The following is a 15,727-nucleotide window of genomic DNA, read 5'->3' as shown; positions in this document are numbered from 1 at the left end:
TTTAAACTGTAGATGTTTTGTTTTATTTTTGAAGATTGTAAAATCATTGTTCTTAAAATATTTTGCAGTAATTTGGAGTTTTTCTCCTCGGGCTTCCACTGGAAATGGGCTTCTACCCAGTTGGGCTTTCTGGTAATCAAATGTCAATAAATAAATAAATTTTACCCACATTGATAGCTTTTACTGGCATTTTTTTACAGTTTTAATTTTCATAGTTGGAGAGCTCTAATCAACCTATTGCTCAGTGTACAGCTGTCGTTGAAGTCCAGATCTATTTCATTTTTTTTCCCAATAAACATTTTATTAAATTATCACATATGACATAGGCAATCTTGCATTTATATAAAAGAAAAACAAACATTGACACCACTTTAGTTGCAAACATTATACATCACAGACAGCATTGAAACAAGTGTAGTTGCAAACATTATACATCACTTATAATGTATCCAGTCATTGTCAGTTAAGCATTATATGGCTCATTCAAATCCTACCTCTTGTACCTCATTCCTTCTCTGCATATATTGTTCCCACAATTCCCATTTTTTCCTATGTAGTTTGCTCCATCCCTTTTTTAAAGATTCCAATTCCAGTTTTATCTCTGTTACTATATTCACTGCTTCTAGTAAAGCTGGTCTAGACTTTAATTTCCATTTTCTAAGTAATTGCTTTTTTGGCAGGCACCATAATTAGACTCAGCAAGGCTTTACTATATCTAGGCAATTCCAATTCTGTATCATAGCTCAAAAAAATCATCTCACCAGTAAATCCAATCTGCTCACCCATCATCTCTGACAGAGTGGTCCGCAGGGAATTCCTAAAGTCCACCAGCTCACTATACTCTCAAAAAATATACTCCCAGCCACCTCTTTCTTGCCCATCACACCTCCAACATTTGCTATTCACCTGAGAAAAACTCTTTATAGTCTACTTGGGTATACAAATAGCTATGTAAATACTTCCAGGCAAAGATCCTAAATCATCTAGACTTTGTTGCATATTTGGGAGATATACATATATCTCCCCATTGTCTCTTTGTGAATTGCTTATCCAGTCTCTCTCTTCCCAATCTTTTCTAAGTTCCTCTGATTGATTCTTATAATTATCATGCAATATTTATTTTTTATTGACATTTGCTAACAGGGTTAGTCCAGCTGAGCCAGAAGCCCATTTTCAGTGGAGACCCAAAGACAAAAGCTCCAGAAAAGTAATAATTGTTATAAAAGTTGCAAAATATAATAAACAGATACATAGCATAAGTCTACTACCAAGTAACAGCTGTATAAATATTAAAGCAGACAGAGTATTATTCCAATGGATATTTGATATGCTTTACTAATTATTCCTTTTTTAATGGGAGCTTCTGTTCTACAGTCTATTAAAAACCCCACCAGTGCTGTTTTTTTTCATTCATCCCGTTTCTTTCTATTTGCCTATACTCTATCATTCCTTGATAGGGAAGGCAATCTCTAACCTGCAGTCCAAATCCATTCTTGGCCTCTCCCCATCCTATTACTTTTCCCTTTCTAGTTATTTGCTCCCAATACCTTGGTTCTTTTGCCAGTTTTCTCCAATAAATTCCAGCCCCTCTTGCCTGTTATCTGTATTCCTAACCACAGTCATCTCTACTGGCATAATCTCTTTTCGTCATTCTCATGCTGGTTTATTTCTTAAAATACTCCCTGCTAGTTTATGAATATAATACTCTGTATGATTTTTGTTGTTCTCCTTAAGAGTCTGCATCCAAAATCCCAATTTCTTCTTATTTCTTAAGTTTCCTCCCTGTATCATCATCATTCCTTTCCACTTTGAATTATAGTTTTCTGCTTGTGCTATGTATAAGAGCCTTAACTGTGTTGCTGTAAAATATCCCCTCAAATTGGGTAATCCTAGTCCACCTTGTTATATTGGAAGAATCAGCTTATTTTACTTGACCCTTGCTGTCTTGTCTTCCCAGATACAATCCTTCAACTCTGTTTTAATGGCTATCCACAGCTCTCTGTTTGATAAAAATATGCCTGACCTGTGCATAAGACAAAAGGGACTAAAACATTTTAACTGCTTGTATCTTACTATCCATATCTATATAACAAAACTTCCACTTTCTCAATTTTTGTATTATCTTCTGTTTAGTCTCTTCACACATATCCTTAACTGCCACAACAGAGTTATTTTTAATCCATTCTCCTTAATACTTCATTATATCATGTCCCCATAAATATGGATATTAATGGACCAATTTGTGTGTGGGTACATAATTTACTGCTATTGCCTTTGTTTTAGCTTCATTAATTTTCTATCCTGAGAAGATATGAAACTGTTTTAAAATGTTCCACAACAGTGTAATGTCCTTTTCTGGTTTTGTCATGTATAAAATAATATCATCTGCAAATAAAGCCAGCTTTTCCTGACTACCATACCAATTATATCCTTGAATTTCTGAGTCCCTTATTTTCTTTGCCACTGGTTCAAAATATAATGCAAACAACAAAGGGGAAAGTGGACAACCCTGCTTGGTTCCTCTACTCAAGCAGAAGTTATCAGAGAGGATGCCACCCACATTAATTTTCACCTCCGATCCCTCATACATACTCCTAATCAACCTTATAATTGTATCAGGGAAAGCAAATGCTTCCATTGCCCTGCTCATGAAGTCCCAGTCTACTCTGTCAAATGCTTTCTCTGCATCAAGACCCACCTATAACAGTCACATGTTCTTACATTCTGCTTTCCTCTGCATCATCAGTGTTCTGTTAATATTGTCAATTGTTTGCCTCCCCTCCTTAAAAGCACACACTGATCCATATCTATCAGTTTTGGTATCACTTTTGCCATTATTTTAGCCATTATAGATATGAACACTTTATAATCATGGTATTGAAGTGGGCCTGTATGAAGCTAGAGCCGATAGTTCTTTACCCTGTTTAGGTATTACCATTACCACTGCCCTCTTCCATGATGCTGGTACTTCTCCATCTCTTAAAATACTGTTAAATAAAACCTTCCAGAGCTTTATCAGTTTTATCCATCCTAGCTTCCAAACTTCCACAGGAATGCCATCTATTCCTGGGGACTTTCCAGTAGATTGATTATACACAGCCATTTTTATCTCATCTCTTCCTAGCCTAACTACTAGTAATTGAGCCTCATCTACCTCTAACCTTGGCATATTTAATTCTTCCATAAACATTTCCATTTGTACCTTTTCTTGATTTCCAAATTTATCTGCTTTATACAAACTTTCATAAAATTTTCAAAAATATTTCTAATACTTCTACAGGTCCTTTTGTTATCTTCCTTGTTGTAGGCTTCCTAAGCTTGGTGACAACCTTTTCCACTTTCTGTTGCCTGAGTCGTGCTAAAAGTTTTTGTGCTCTAGAATTATTATCAAAAAAACAGTTGCTTAACAGCAATCTTTCTAAATTCTTGCATGTTATTGAGGTAATCCCTTATTTTCTGTTAATCATTCTACAGTTGCTCCTTTTCTTGTTCTGAGAGATTCCCCTATTTTGCAATACTTTAACATTTGTCAGTACATCTAAATAATTCTTGTTACTTCTTAGCCATATCTCCCTTTCCTTATTTCCACCCTAGTTTTAAACTCTACATTAATTTTACCCCATTCCCTAGCTATATTTTCAGAATAAATTTCTATTTTCTCTAGTAGCTGCGGCATTAATTCCAAAACCCATTCCTTAAATTCCTGTCTTTTCAGCCAGTAGGTGGGAAAGCACCAGTGTCTCATTTTTACTTCATAACCTTGCATTTTTATTTTAGTTATTATTGGCACATGATCTAAAATAGTTATTGGGTGTGTTTCAAGACCTTCAATTAAATGTACATTGTTCCTGTGAAATATAAATTCTGTTTAGTCTAGCTCAGTTTTTATATCTTGGAGAATAATATATAAATTCACTCCGAACTCCTAGTACTAAATTCACATCTTCCATGCCAAACATTTTCATAAATTACTTCAAAAATCTACCCTCCTTTGTTATATTTTCCCTTCTAGGCCCCCCAGACACATCTTCACTGTTGCAAACCAAATTCCAGTCTCCACCTATAAGTAATATTCCTTGCTGAAAGCTGATTATTTCTTTCAGAATTTTCTTAAACTTCATTATAACAGTTTTAGGTGGAATGCAAATGCATGCCATTCATCCTCCTCCCTTGCCAGTAGCCCATTACTACTATGTATCTTCAATCATCTTTTTTTTTCATATTCTATCACTATTGGAATTCCTCTTGCAATTAATAGAAGTACTCCTCTTTATCTTTGCTCCAGATATTACACTGAATGACCATCCTGAAAATCTTTCTTTATCAAATTCATATGTTCAGTTCTTTCCAGGTGTGTCCCCGTAGCATAGCTATTTGCACTCTACATTTTTTAATGTAGCTCACTAGTCTTTCTTTTTTATATTTATCTGTAAGACCATTCAGATTGAAAGACATTACAGAAAGCATCATTTTCTTTTATAGTTATTATTACCACCTTTTATGTATAACTGCTTTTTTGTTAAATGTCTAGTTCCAACTTTTATGTTACATGCATATACTTTTCGGCAGGTGGGTCTTTTTTACAGTTGTTTCTTGTCATATCCATTTGAGCCTATGCCACATCTTACATAACTTTTTTTTGAAAGCCCTCAAACAGAACAAACAACTCCCCATAACCCCCTAAAACCTATTAACTTAATAATAACATTAAATTTCTTAAAACTGAACAAAGAAAAAGAGAGATGGGAGAAAAAAAAAAAAAAACAAAAGCACCTGTTTATATTATATCCTCATTACATTTAAAAAAACTGATAAAACTTTACTTCTATTTTAATTGGTTTTGCCTTATCTTTAAAGCTCTCTCACTGTGAAAACCCCTGATTACTTTCAGAGAACATTATGTCCTAGCCAATTTCTCTCTTTTTTCTTTTCTCTCAGCCATTCCCCTTCCACCACACTGTCTCCAGTTTCTCTTTATCAGATTCTCTCCATGGAGATATGAGAACCAAGCAGCCAGTTTCTCTTTATTAGATTGTTTCTATGGAAACCTGAAGACCAGCTGCAGAATTGCTACTAAGTATGCATACATTTGCTAGAAAAAAGCCTCATAATATTCAAAATTCTATTTCATTTACTTGCTTTCTTTCTTAAAAATAATCAATCTAAGTTCCTTAATACAGCCATTTCCCCATGCAAGAATGAAAAAAGCACATTAATTTTAACTTTGTCATGCCCTTTTAACCAGGCCTTTTTTCTTGCATTGCCTTGCATTGCTTACATTTCTCTAAACTGTACAGGAAGAAAGAGAGAAGGGGGAGAAAAAGAAAAACAACAGCACCTGTTTGCAATCCCCATTACACTTACAAATAATGTGCAAACAAAACCATAAACCACAAATACAGTACTAATAAGAGAAGAAAATGTTTTCTTTACTTACAGCTAGCTTTCTCCCCTCTCTTCCCCTTTCCAAAGCATTTTTCCAATCATTAATGACATGAAGTAGGGAATATACTTTAGAGTCCCCCACAAATCCAAGAAAATTTGAAAAAGTCCACTATTACCAGATTTTCTTGTTCTGCTGTATTTCACAAACATAATTATTGCATTATAATCCCACATCGAGTCACTGATTTTATTACTGTTCTTCTCCATCACCCAAATAGTGTCTGTGCTTCATTTCCATTGTACTCTCAATTTGTCTAGTCAACTCTCATGCTCCCTTTCTTCTCTTTCACATATTCCATTGAAATACTAGAAAAGGTTTCACAGGTACAGTCTCTCTGTTGTCCTCATTACCAGAAGAACAAGAAGCAGAATCTCCCCCATCTCACATCTCACTTTTTGTTGGACAAACTTTTGTATTTCCTCCTTAGCCTGCACTTCATCAAAAATGATTTTGTCCCTCCAGGGATTAATACCTTAAATACAGTTGGATACAGCAGTTTGAATCTCACACCTGCATCTCAACATTCCCTGAATAGTGGAATGAATTTACTCCTCTTCTGCCTGGTGTGCAATGAGTAGTCATTCTCCACAAACACTCTGCTCTCTCCCACTTTTAGTATTTTGTCCTTCTGCCACAGTTTTGTCAGAATCAACTCCTTCTGCTAGTAGGATTGCATCTTTACTATTAAAGGTCTAGGTTGCTTTCTTATAGCTAGGTTTGGAGCACACGCAATGTGCCCTTTCAACTAACAACTCCTGTTGTGGAATACCAGATGAGTTGTTTATTTGTGCTTTCATAAAGTTAATGCAGTCTGCTCCTTCCAGCTTCTCTGGTATAGCTGAAAATCTCAGGTTTTCCCTATGTGCTCTGTCTTCTAATTCTATTATTTTTTGAAACATCTTTTCCTGAGCAGTCTCATATTCAGCCAGCATGTTCTTCTTTTCAACCTCTGATTTTTGCAGCTTTATCATATCATCTGAATATCTGTTTGAATCTTCTTCCATTTTTTTCCAGCCTTTTGTTGTTTGTGTTGATATACTCCATCAGTGTTTTGTTTAGTTTAACAAGGTCTGTATGCAGTTGTCTTACATCTTTCTGCAGGTTATTGGAAGTCATGTCTGAAGGTTGCATTGCTTTTTGCTGAACAGCTGAAGAACTTTTCCCAGTCAGTGTTTCTTCCCCACTTTTTGTAGCTGATTTTTTTCCAGGTATTCTGTATTTTTTATTCCTGGCATCCAGGCAGTGCACTTACTAGCCAGTTACTGAAATTTATTTATAAACACAAGTCTACTGGCCTTCTCTGCTGTGTTTCTGTTTTAACAATGGGAGAGCTAGAAACAAACTGTTATTCAGTGTGTAGCTATTTTGGAAGCCCCCAAGCTATTTCAGTTTTAAGATTTAGTAGAAATAGAATATACAAATTATTATTTTGGACTTTTTTTATATTATGTAGCCAAATCATTCTGCACTCCACCAATCCAAAGGAGCACACACAACTGAATACACCAAGATATCAGCTAAGTAGCATATACAATAGGAACAAAGTCCATGAGTAAAAGTATATATTTTTTTAAAGTTAAATAGAGTTAAGTGCTTTCATCTTATAAAGTAAAATACTTCATCAGTACTAAAAACATCCCCCAGCATAAACATTTAAATAAACACTCCAATTAACTACTAAATGGAACCGATTAATTTCTTAAACTTAAAGTACACATTAAAACAAATGGCGAACTAACAGTAACAGATATACAGCATAAAATGCTTCAAATATTAAAAAATATGTAAAAATATAAAAAATATATGTAATCAAATATAACATAAAATCATAGCTTAGCAATTCTCATGTTCAAAACTGGATAAATTGAAATTGTTTCATTTAACCTGGGTGGAATATTGGCATTCGGTCTTAATTGCTATTGCAGCTCTCTATACACTCACCACATTTATATATCCCTTTAGTTTTAGTTACAAATAAAACTAAAGGGATGTATAAACATAGTGAATGTAAAGCATTTCGCTTTATTTTAGAGGGACCTTTTATTCATTTGGATAAATTATCCTATACATTACCAGTATTAGGTAGGTTTAGTTGTAAAACTATGGGGGTGGCATATACTAGTAAATGTTCAGGGAAGAGTGCTTTTTATGTAGGGATGACAACTAGAAGTTGCAAGATTGAATTAAGGAGCATCTCTATAGTATTAACATTAAAGATAAGAAAAATACCCTATATAGACATACTATTGAATGTGCCCATTATAAGAAGATTTTATTTTCCATTTTAGAACAGGTGTTAGGTGATTATAGGCCAGGGGAAGTGATTTTGAGAACAGAGGGAAACAATATGGCAATTAAAATTAGAGGCTGATAAATAGCCTGGTATAAAATGATGTTATTAATATAAAATGTTTTTTTGAAATATAGAAAACCTTATGTATTAAAGGAGTAAAGATACTTTTATATGGTGTAAATAGGTTTTGTGGTATATTCTAGTCTGTCTTTTTAAAAATGTAAATAAGTTAATGATTTGATTGTTTTTATTGATTGACTTACCTATTTAAGGTGTTGGTTTTCATTGTTGAAGTTTTTCTAATGAAGTCTGTACTGACGAAAGGATGTAATAAAGGCCGTAATACACTAAAACATGTTTCCCTCTCGGTTTTAGTCCAGTAACTTTTAAACTGTAGTTGGAAAATTTGTACACATAATACATGTAAAGTGACACCTGCATTTCAGGTATTCACTTGGATTCTTTCCAAAAAACTATGCAGTGGTACTTAACATTGATCCAACTGACTCAAAAGATAACAATGACAACCTCCGCATTTTATTTTCTCTGCTCTACCTCCATTCCCCTTCCATTCCTGTGTGATCTATTGCCCTTTATCTTCTCTCTTTTTCTATCTCCTTTTGATATCTGCTATTATACTGAATCAAGGATTTTAAATAGAGTACCTTACTCCAAAGGGTGTTTCAAGTAGGTTTGCAGTTTTACTATTTAATTTGGTAATTTCAGTAAGCCCGCTTTCCTTTTGTTGCTTCATTCATCCATGCATGAGTGCTGTTTCTTATTTATAGCTGCTTTGGTCTTCTGTATGGTATTTTTATCATTTTCTCTAAGAAGTACACTATTTAACTGAAGTAAGTCTTTATAATCTATTTAACTTGACCATTTACTTATGTTTTTATGATCAGACTGCTTCCTTGGTGAAAATTCTTTAATCCTTTTTGATAATCCCAGAGCAACAAAAACAAAAATCTAAGGGGAGGGGATACTAGGAAGTTGGTGTCAAATGCCTCAAAATTTGACCTTTTCAACATGAACCCACTTTCAAAAAGTGCTGTTTTGAATGCTCAAGGTGCAACAGAGCTGTCATAAGAGAATTTACCATCCCAGATAGCACACCTACTTGTTGTCCTCTGACCAAACATTAAGACAAAAAAAATGTAACAGCTTACAAGCAGTGTGATTTTCAGTACTCTTTTATTTTTTTAATTTTGACCATTTGCAATCCCTGTCCCCACATTAATTTCTTCCCCATCTCTCTGGTCCCCATTGTGAAGGTTAATGCCTGACACATTCTATTTAAGGGTATGCATCTTGTTTTTTTTTCTGTTTTCTAAGAACCCCCCCCCCCAACTGCTTCATTTCTTTTATAATACCTAAAATATCTGCCAAAATTGGACTAACATTTGCTTTCTACTTTCTGATTATCACTTTTTTGGCTGTTAACATAATTAAAGTTAACAAGGCCTTCTTATATCCTGAAATTCTTGGACTCCTCCTCCAACTTAATAACATCATCTCCTTAGTGACACCAATTTGTAATCCCAACATCTGCCGTAGAGCATTTTGAAGTGCGTCTTTAAACTCTACTAGCTCTGCACACTCCCAAAAACATCCTGTTAGTTTCCCGTCTCAGTTCCCACAACCTCTGTGTAAGTATTTCCATACAAATAACCTAAACCATCTTGATTTACACTCACATTTTGAAGCCCAGCACACCTCACCAAATGAATATCTTGTATTTTGTCTACCCAGTCTTTTCTTCCAATCCTGACTAAATTTCTATGATTGATTTTTATAATTATCATGTGTAATCTAGTATATACCATTAATTATTCTCTTTTTTATAGCCCTGTCTGTTGTTGACTCCAGTAAATATTCTACCAGGGGTGGCCGCATTCCTATCACTCTTCTTTCTCCTTGCCTTAGGCTATATTCCTACCATTCTCTTAGTTCCCAAGGGGGATTTTGCTCACAATGCATCAATTCCTGCTTAACTTACTCCAGTTGCATTGCCTTGTTTCTCACCTACTTTCTGTCTCTTTATTACGGGACTCTTCAAGCAAAATCTCCTTATTCCATCCCCCTACTGGCTTATTTTTCAGTATACTAATTGCCACGTTATATACATAATGTTCTACCTAGCTGATTTATTCTCCCCAATACCTTCTTCCACTTTCAGTAAATCTGGTAGTCCCTCCTTGCTTTGTCATCATATCTGTCCACTGTAGTCTATATCCCTCTACTTGTAGTATAACTACATATAGCGTTTACTGCATAACCTTAAAGTGCCATTTAAATCAGGCAACCCTATGCTTCTTTGTTCTCTTCCTAGGACCAGCTTATTCCACTTAACCCTAGACCTCTTTCCTTATGAAATGCATTTCTTCTTTTCTTTTTTTATTTCTTGACATAATTTATCACCCAGTTAATAGAAATATAACTGATCAATTTATACAATCATGGTGATCAAAATATTTGCACTGCCTGTATTTTACTGTCCAGATCCATAATCAATAAATTCCACTCCTTTACCATTTAAATCTTTTGTTTAATTTCCTCCACATCTGCTTTGCCACTATTAATGAGTCTTTCCTAAGCCATACACCTAGATACTACATTTTTTTTTCTTACCCCAAAGGTATGGGAGTTCCTGTAATAATCATATGTGAGCACATAGTTTACAGATATGGCTTTTGTGTTATCTGCATTTATTTTATAACTCCAAAACATTTGGAACTATCATTAAATATTCCATAGCATAGGGACATTTTGTTCTGGATTTATCATATATATGATTATGTCTACCAGAAAACAATGCTGTTCTTTACTGTCTCCTCCTTCCATTCATAGCCTTCGATGTTTGCAGCTCTTATTTTCATTTCTAATGCCTCTCTCTCTCTCTCTCTCTCTCTCTCTATATATATATATATATATATATATATATTTCCAAACAACAATGAATAAAGAAGAAATCCCTGCCTTATTCCTGTAGACTAAGTCAATTTAACAGCCAATTTCTACCCCTGATTTTATCCTTCATAATGATCCTAGATATTTATCTTTATTCATCCATCAGCTATGCATAACTTTCCCAAATGATCATCTCAAAAGCTTTCTCTGCATCCAGGCTCACCAGTAGTAATGGTAATTATTTTGTGTTCTGCATCCTTCTGAATCATTAGAGTTCTACAAATGTTAAATGTCTGCCTCCCCTCTACAAACCCGCACTGATCTAGTTCCCTCAGTTTTGGGAATAAACTAACATTTTTGCTAATGTAGACATGCATATTTTGTAGTTAAGGCTCAATATTGAAGTTGATCTATTGATCTGTAGAAAACAGCATCTGCAGGATCTTTCCCTTTTTTAGTTAAAACCACCACAAACACTTTCTTTCAGGATGGAGTATCTTATTTATTTATTTGTAGTTGGTTTACCAGGATAGTCCATTGGGCCAAGATGAACCTGTTTTCAATGGAGTCCTGGGGAGAAAAGCTCCAGAAACAAGGTTACAATAGGTTTTAGATCAGATACAATATTTACAAATTATACAGTTTAGAGCATAACATTTCAGGTAGTACATACTGGTGACGAACATTACAGATGATACTCCTGGAGATGAAGCTCCAGAAACAAGGTTACAATAGGTTTTAGATCAGATTACAATATTTACAAATTATACAGTTTAGAGCATAAAATTTCAGGTAGTACATACTGGTGACGAACATTACAGATGATATAGACTAGAAAAGGAAACATTTTAATACAAAAACTGAGAAGCCATTATATATTAGGAAGCTAATGAATAGGAAACAAAATGATACATTTTTTATAATTAGCTTAGTAAGTACAAGGGGGAATGTATGAGTTAGGAGAGGCAGAAAGGAGGGGGAAAGAGAGAAAGCCAGTGTAGATTATGATGAATGGGTGCAGGAGCATTCCCACTGGGATAGTAGATATGATGGATGGGTGCAGGAGCATTCCCACTGGGATAGTAGATATGATGGATGGGTGCAGGAGCATTCCCACTGGGATAGTAGATGAGAGTGAAGAGATTTTTTGAATATAAAGTGGTTGAAAGTGGTACGAATGGATGGAGGTAGGGAGTTCCAGAGACGTGCTAGACCATAGGATAGGAGATTTTTACCTGGGGGACGAGTTGGTTTGTACAATTCTATTAGGTTTCGGTTATTACATCTGAGTACTCTGTTGGGAAGGTGCTTTTTAAAGGCAGAGGAAATGGATGGACAGAGGAAGGGTTTGAAAATGAGCTTGTGTGCAAGAGTAAGTTGAGAATAGGTGAGTTGGTTGGATAATTCTAGCCATTTTAATTTGTGGAGAGAAGAACAGTGGTGGGTAGATGCCTTATGGCTGGTAGCGAACTTGGCGGTTTTGTTGTAGCAAGAGGAAAGTTGTGTTTTATGGGAAGATTGTAGGTTAGTTAGGAGTGGAGCTCCATAGAGAAGAGAGGGGATAAGGAATGAGGTGGAGAGAGTGATTTTAGTGGAGGGTGTAAGGTAACTATTTTGTCGGTAGAGCATGCCTAGTTTTTGATGAGTTTTTTTATATTTAGTTGAATGTGGGAGTTGAATTTAAGCTATCAATTTGAACCCCAAGTAACTTAGCCTCTGGCACCAATTCCAAGGATGTGTTGTTATGGCTAGTGATTGAAAAAGTGTTTGTATTGATAGAGATAAGTTTAGAGGGAGTAAATACCATTAATTTGGTTTTAGAGGCATTAAGTGCTAGGTGGTTTTCTTTCATCCATTGTTCGGTGATTGAGAATGCATCTTGTGTGAGCTTTTGGAGTACTGGGATGGACGTGGCAGAGCAGATAATAGTTGAAGTCATTTATGAATATATTAAATAGGAGAGGACCCAGTATGGAACCTTGGGGAACTCCAGTTGGGATGTTAAGGAATGAGGAGGTGGACTTTTTCCATTTTACTGCTCGATATTTATTAGATAAGTAACTAGAGAACCAGTTCAGTGAGGAAGGAGATAGGTTAAGCTGAGAGAGTTTAGTTAGAAGTAGTTTGTGAGAGATAGTGTCAAAGGCTTTTGAGAGGTCAAGTAGGAGGGTAGAAACAATATGACCTGTGTCCCAGGCTTTATTTATAGTTTCTAAAAAGGAGAGGAGGGCTGTCATAGTGCTATGACCGGGTCTAAAACCATGCTGAGTTGGAGTTAGCAGGTGATTGTCTAAGAGATAAGGTAGGAGTTGTAGATGGTTACATGTTTCTAGGAGTTTAGAGATGGGAGACAGGATAGCGATGGGACAGAAGTTTGTAGTATTGTTATTATTGCCACCTTTATGTAAAGGTATGATAAAAGCCTTTTTCCAAATTTGGGGTACTATGCTTTCTTGGATAGAGCGGTTGATTAGAATACTAATGGGGTAGACAATGGCTTCTGCAGCTATGCTAAGAAAGTATGAAGGAATATTGTCTGGGGCATTAGAGCATGACTTCAGTTTCTGGAGGAGTTTTTTTTATGGTAGATGTGGGTATAGGTTTTAGTGAGAAAGATGAGGAAAGGGGAGAGAGGGTATTAGAGGGTGGTGATAATGGAGAGGAAGTGAGAGTGGTGGTGGGAGTGGAGGGAAGAGTGTTAGTAGAGGAGGATGGGGGTGAAGTGGAGGGTGTGGTGATGTTAGAGAATGAAGAGGTTAGTTTGGAAATAGAATTAATAAAAAAAGAGTTAAATTGTGTAGCCAAGTCTATATCAGGAGCATTGGGGTCTGGGTTGAGGTTGACTGTTTTGCCGGGATTGATAAGGGTAGAGATTCCTTTCCAGAATTTCTGAGGGTTTGTTTTATTATTATTTTGAAGTATGGAGAAGTAATTTTGTCGATCAGTGATAATAAGCTTTTTTACTTTGTTTCTAAGCGTAATCTTCCTCCCTTTGAAGACACATTACATAAATGATTCCAAATTTTTATTAGTCTTTCCCACCCAACATTTATAATTATGTAGGTATGGTCCAGCCTTGGTGATTACCTGTAGCCTAACTGCCCAACACATTTTATTACCTTTTCCTCTTCCTCTTTCTCTCTCTTTATATACACACACACACACACATTATATATAAAAAAGGTGGAGGAGTAGCTCTCCTATACTCATCCTCCTTGCTAGTTACTCCCTATAACAAACCTATTCCACACTTTAACAACGCCGAACTACTCCTCACTCTACTACAAGTCAACAAACACAAACACATATGTCTAGCTTCCCTCTATATCCCCCCAGGGGATAATACTTCTACACTCGAGGATATCCTTTCCTGGATCTCCAATAACATTAGTAATGAAACCATAATCTTAGGAGACATGAATATTAACTGGGCCTCCATTCAGTCTCCGACAAATTCTCTTAACATCAACCTCTACAATTTTTCACAGCTAATCAACTCTGTAACTCACCCCTCAAAAAAACTCTCTAACGGGAGTATTCTGGACTGGATCCTAGTCTCCCATCCTCACTATTTCTCCAACAGTGTCACTCTTCCCGATCCCCTTAGTGACCACATACCCATCTTCACTCACCGACTTCCCTCAATCCTACATCGCACCCATAATTATATTACTATCTGTAACCAAAAAAACTTTAACCCAACAACCTTTTCAAACTCTCTAAAAGCAATGAACTGGAATTGTCTAAAAACATTATCACTAGATAATGCAGTTGCCCATTTCAACTCAACATTCTTAAAACTACTAGACTCCCATGCTCCCTTAAGGACAAAGAGAATAAAAATTAAATCCGCCCCTTGGCTTACCAAAAATATACTAGCAACATTGAGGCATAGAGATAAAGTCTGGGCACACTACCAGAAAAACAAGACCCCCCCTGCTCCATAATGAATATAAAATGTTTCGAAATAAAGTAAAAAAGCTCATCATCTCAGATCGACAAAATTACCTCTCTATACTCCAAAACAATAATAAAACTAACCCTCAGAAATTCTGGAAAGGTATCTCTACTCTCCTTAACCCCAGCAAACCAGATACCCCCACCCCTGACCCTAATGCTCCTGAATTAGACTTAGCTACACAATTTAACTCTTTTTTTTATTGAATTTATTTCCAAATTGACCTCTTCATTCTCCAACACCAACACACTCCCCAATACCCCCCTACCAACGCTTTATCCTGCACTGCTACTACTCCCTCATTCCCATCTACCAATTCTCTATCCTCTACCTCCTCTTCTACTCTAACTTTATCATCATCTTCATCACCCCCTAATTCCCCCTCTTCTGACTCCCCTCTATTCTCATTAAAACCTATACCCACTTCTACTATAAAGAAACTCCTTCTGAAATTGAAGCCATGTACCAACGCTCCTGATAACATCCCTTCTTACTTTCTTAGTATAGCTGCTGAAGCAATTGCCTACCCCATTAGCATTTTAATCAACCGCTCCATCCAAGAATGTATAGTACCCCAAATCTGGAAACAGGCCTTTATCATACCTTTACATAAAGGTGGCAACAATAATAATGTTCCTAATTTCCGTCCCATAGCTATCCTGTCTCCCATTTCTAAACTCCTAGAAAAGTGTGTCCAACTTCAACTCCTACCACATCTCTTAGATAATCACCTTATAACTCCCACACAACATGGATTCAGACCAAATCATAGCACTATGACAGCCCTCCTCTCCTTCCTTGAAACTGTAAATAAAGCCCTTGACTCTGGCATAGTTGTTTCTGCCCTACTACTTGACCTCTCTAAAGCCTTTGACACTATCTCACACAGCCTGCTTTTAACTAAACTCTCAGAACTTAACCTATCTCCCTCCTCTTTGAATTGGTTCTCCAGCTACTTATCCAATAGAAATCAAGCAGTAAAATGGAAAAAGGCCACCTCCTCATTTCTTAGTACCCCTACCGGAGTTCCCCAAGGCTCCATACTGGGTCCCCTTCTCTTCAATATATTTATAAATGATTTCCACAACTCTATCCCATTCTCAAACATCATCCAATATGC

Source organism: Protopterus annectens, chromosome 11.part0 (genome assembly GCF_019279795.1).
Source record: "Protopterus annectens isolate FY-2018-M chromosome 11.part0, PAN1.0, whole genome shotgun sequence".
NCBI lineage: Eukaryota > Metazoa > Chordata > Ceratodontiformes > Protopteridae > Protopterus > Protopterus annectens.
This window is presented reverse-complemented; position numbering follows the sequence as displayed.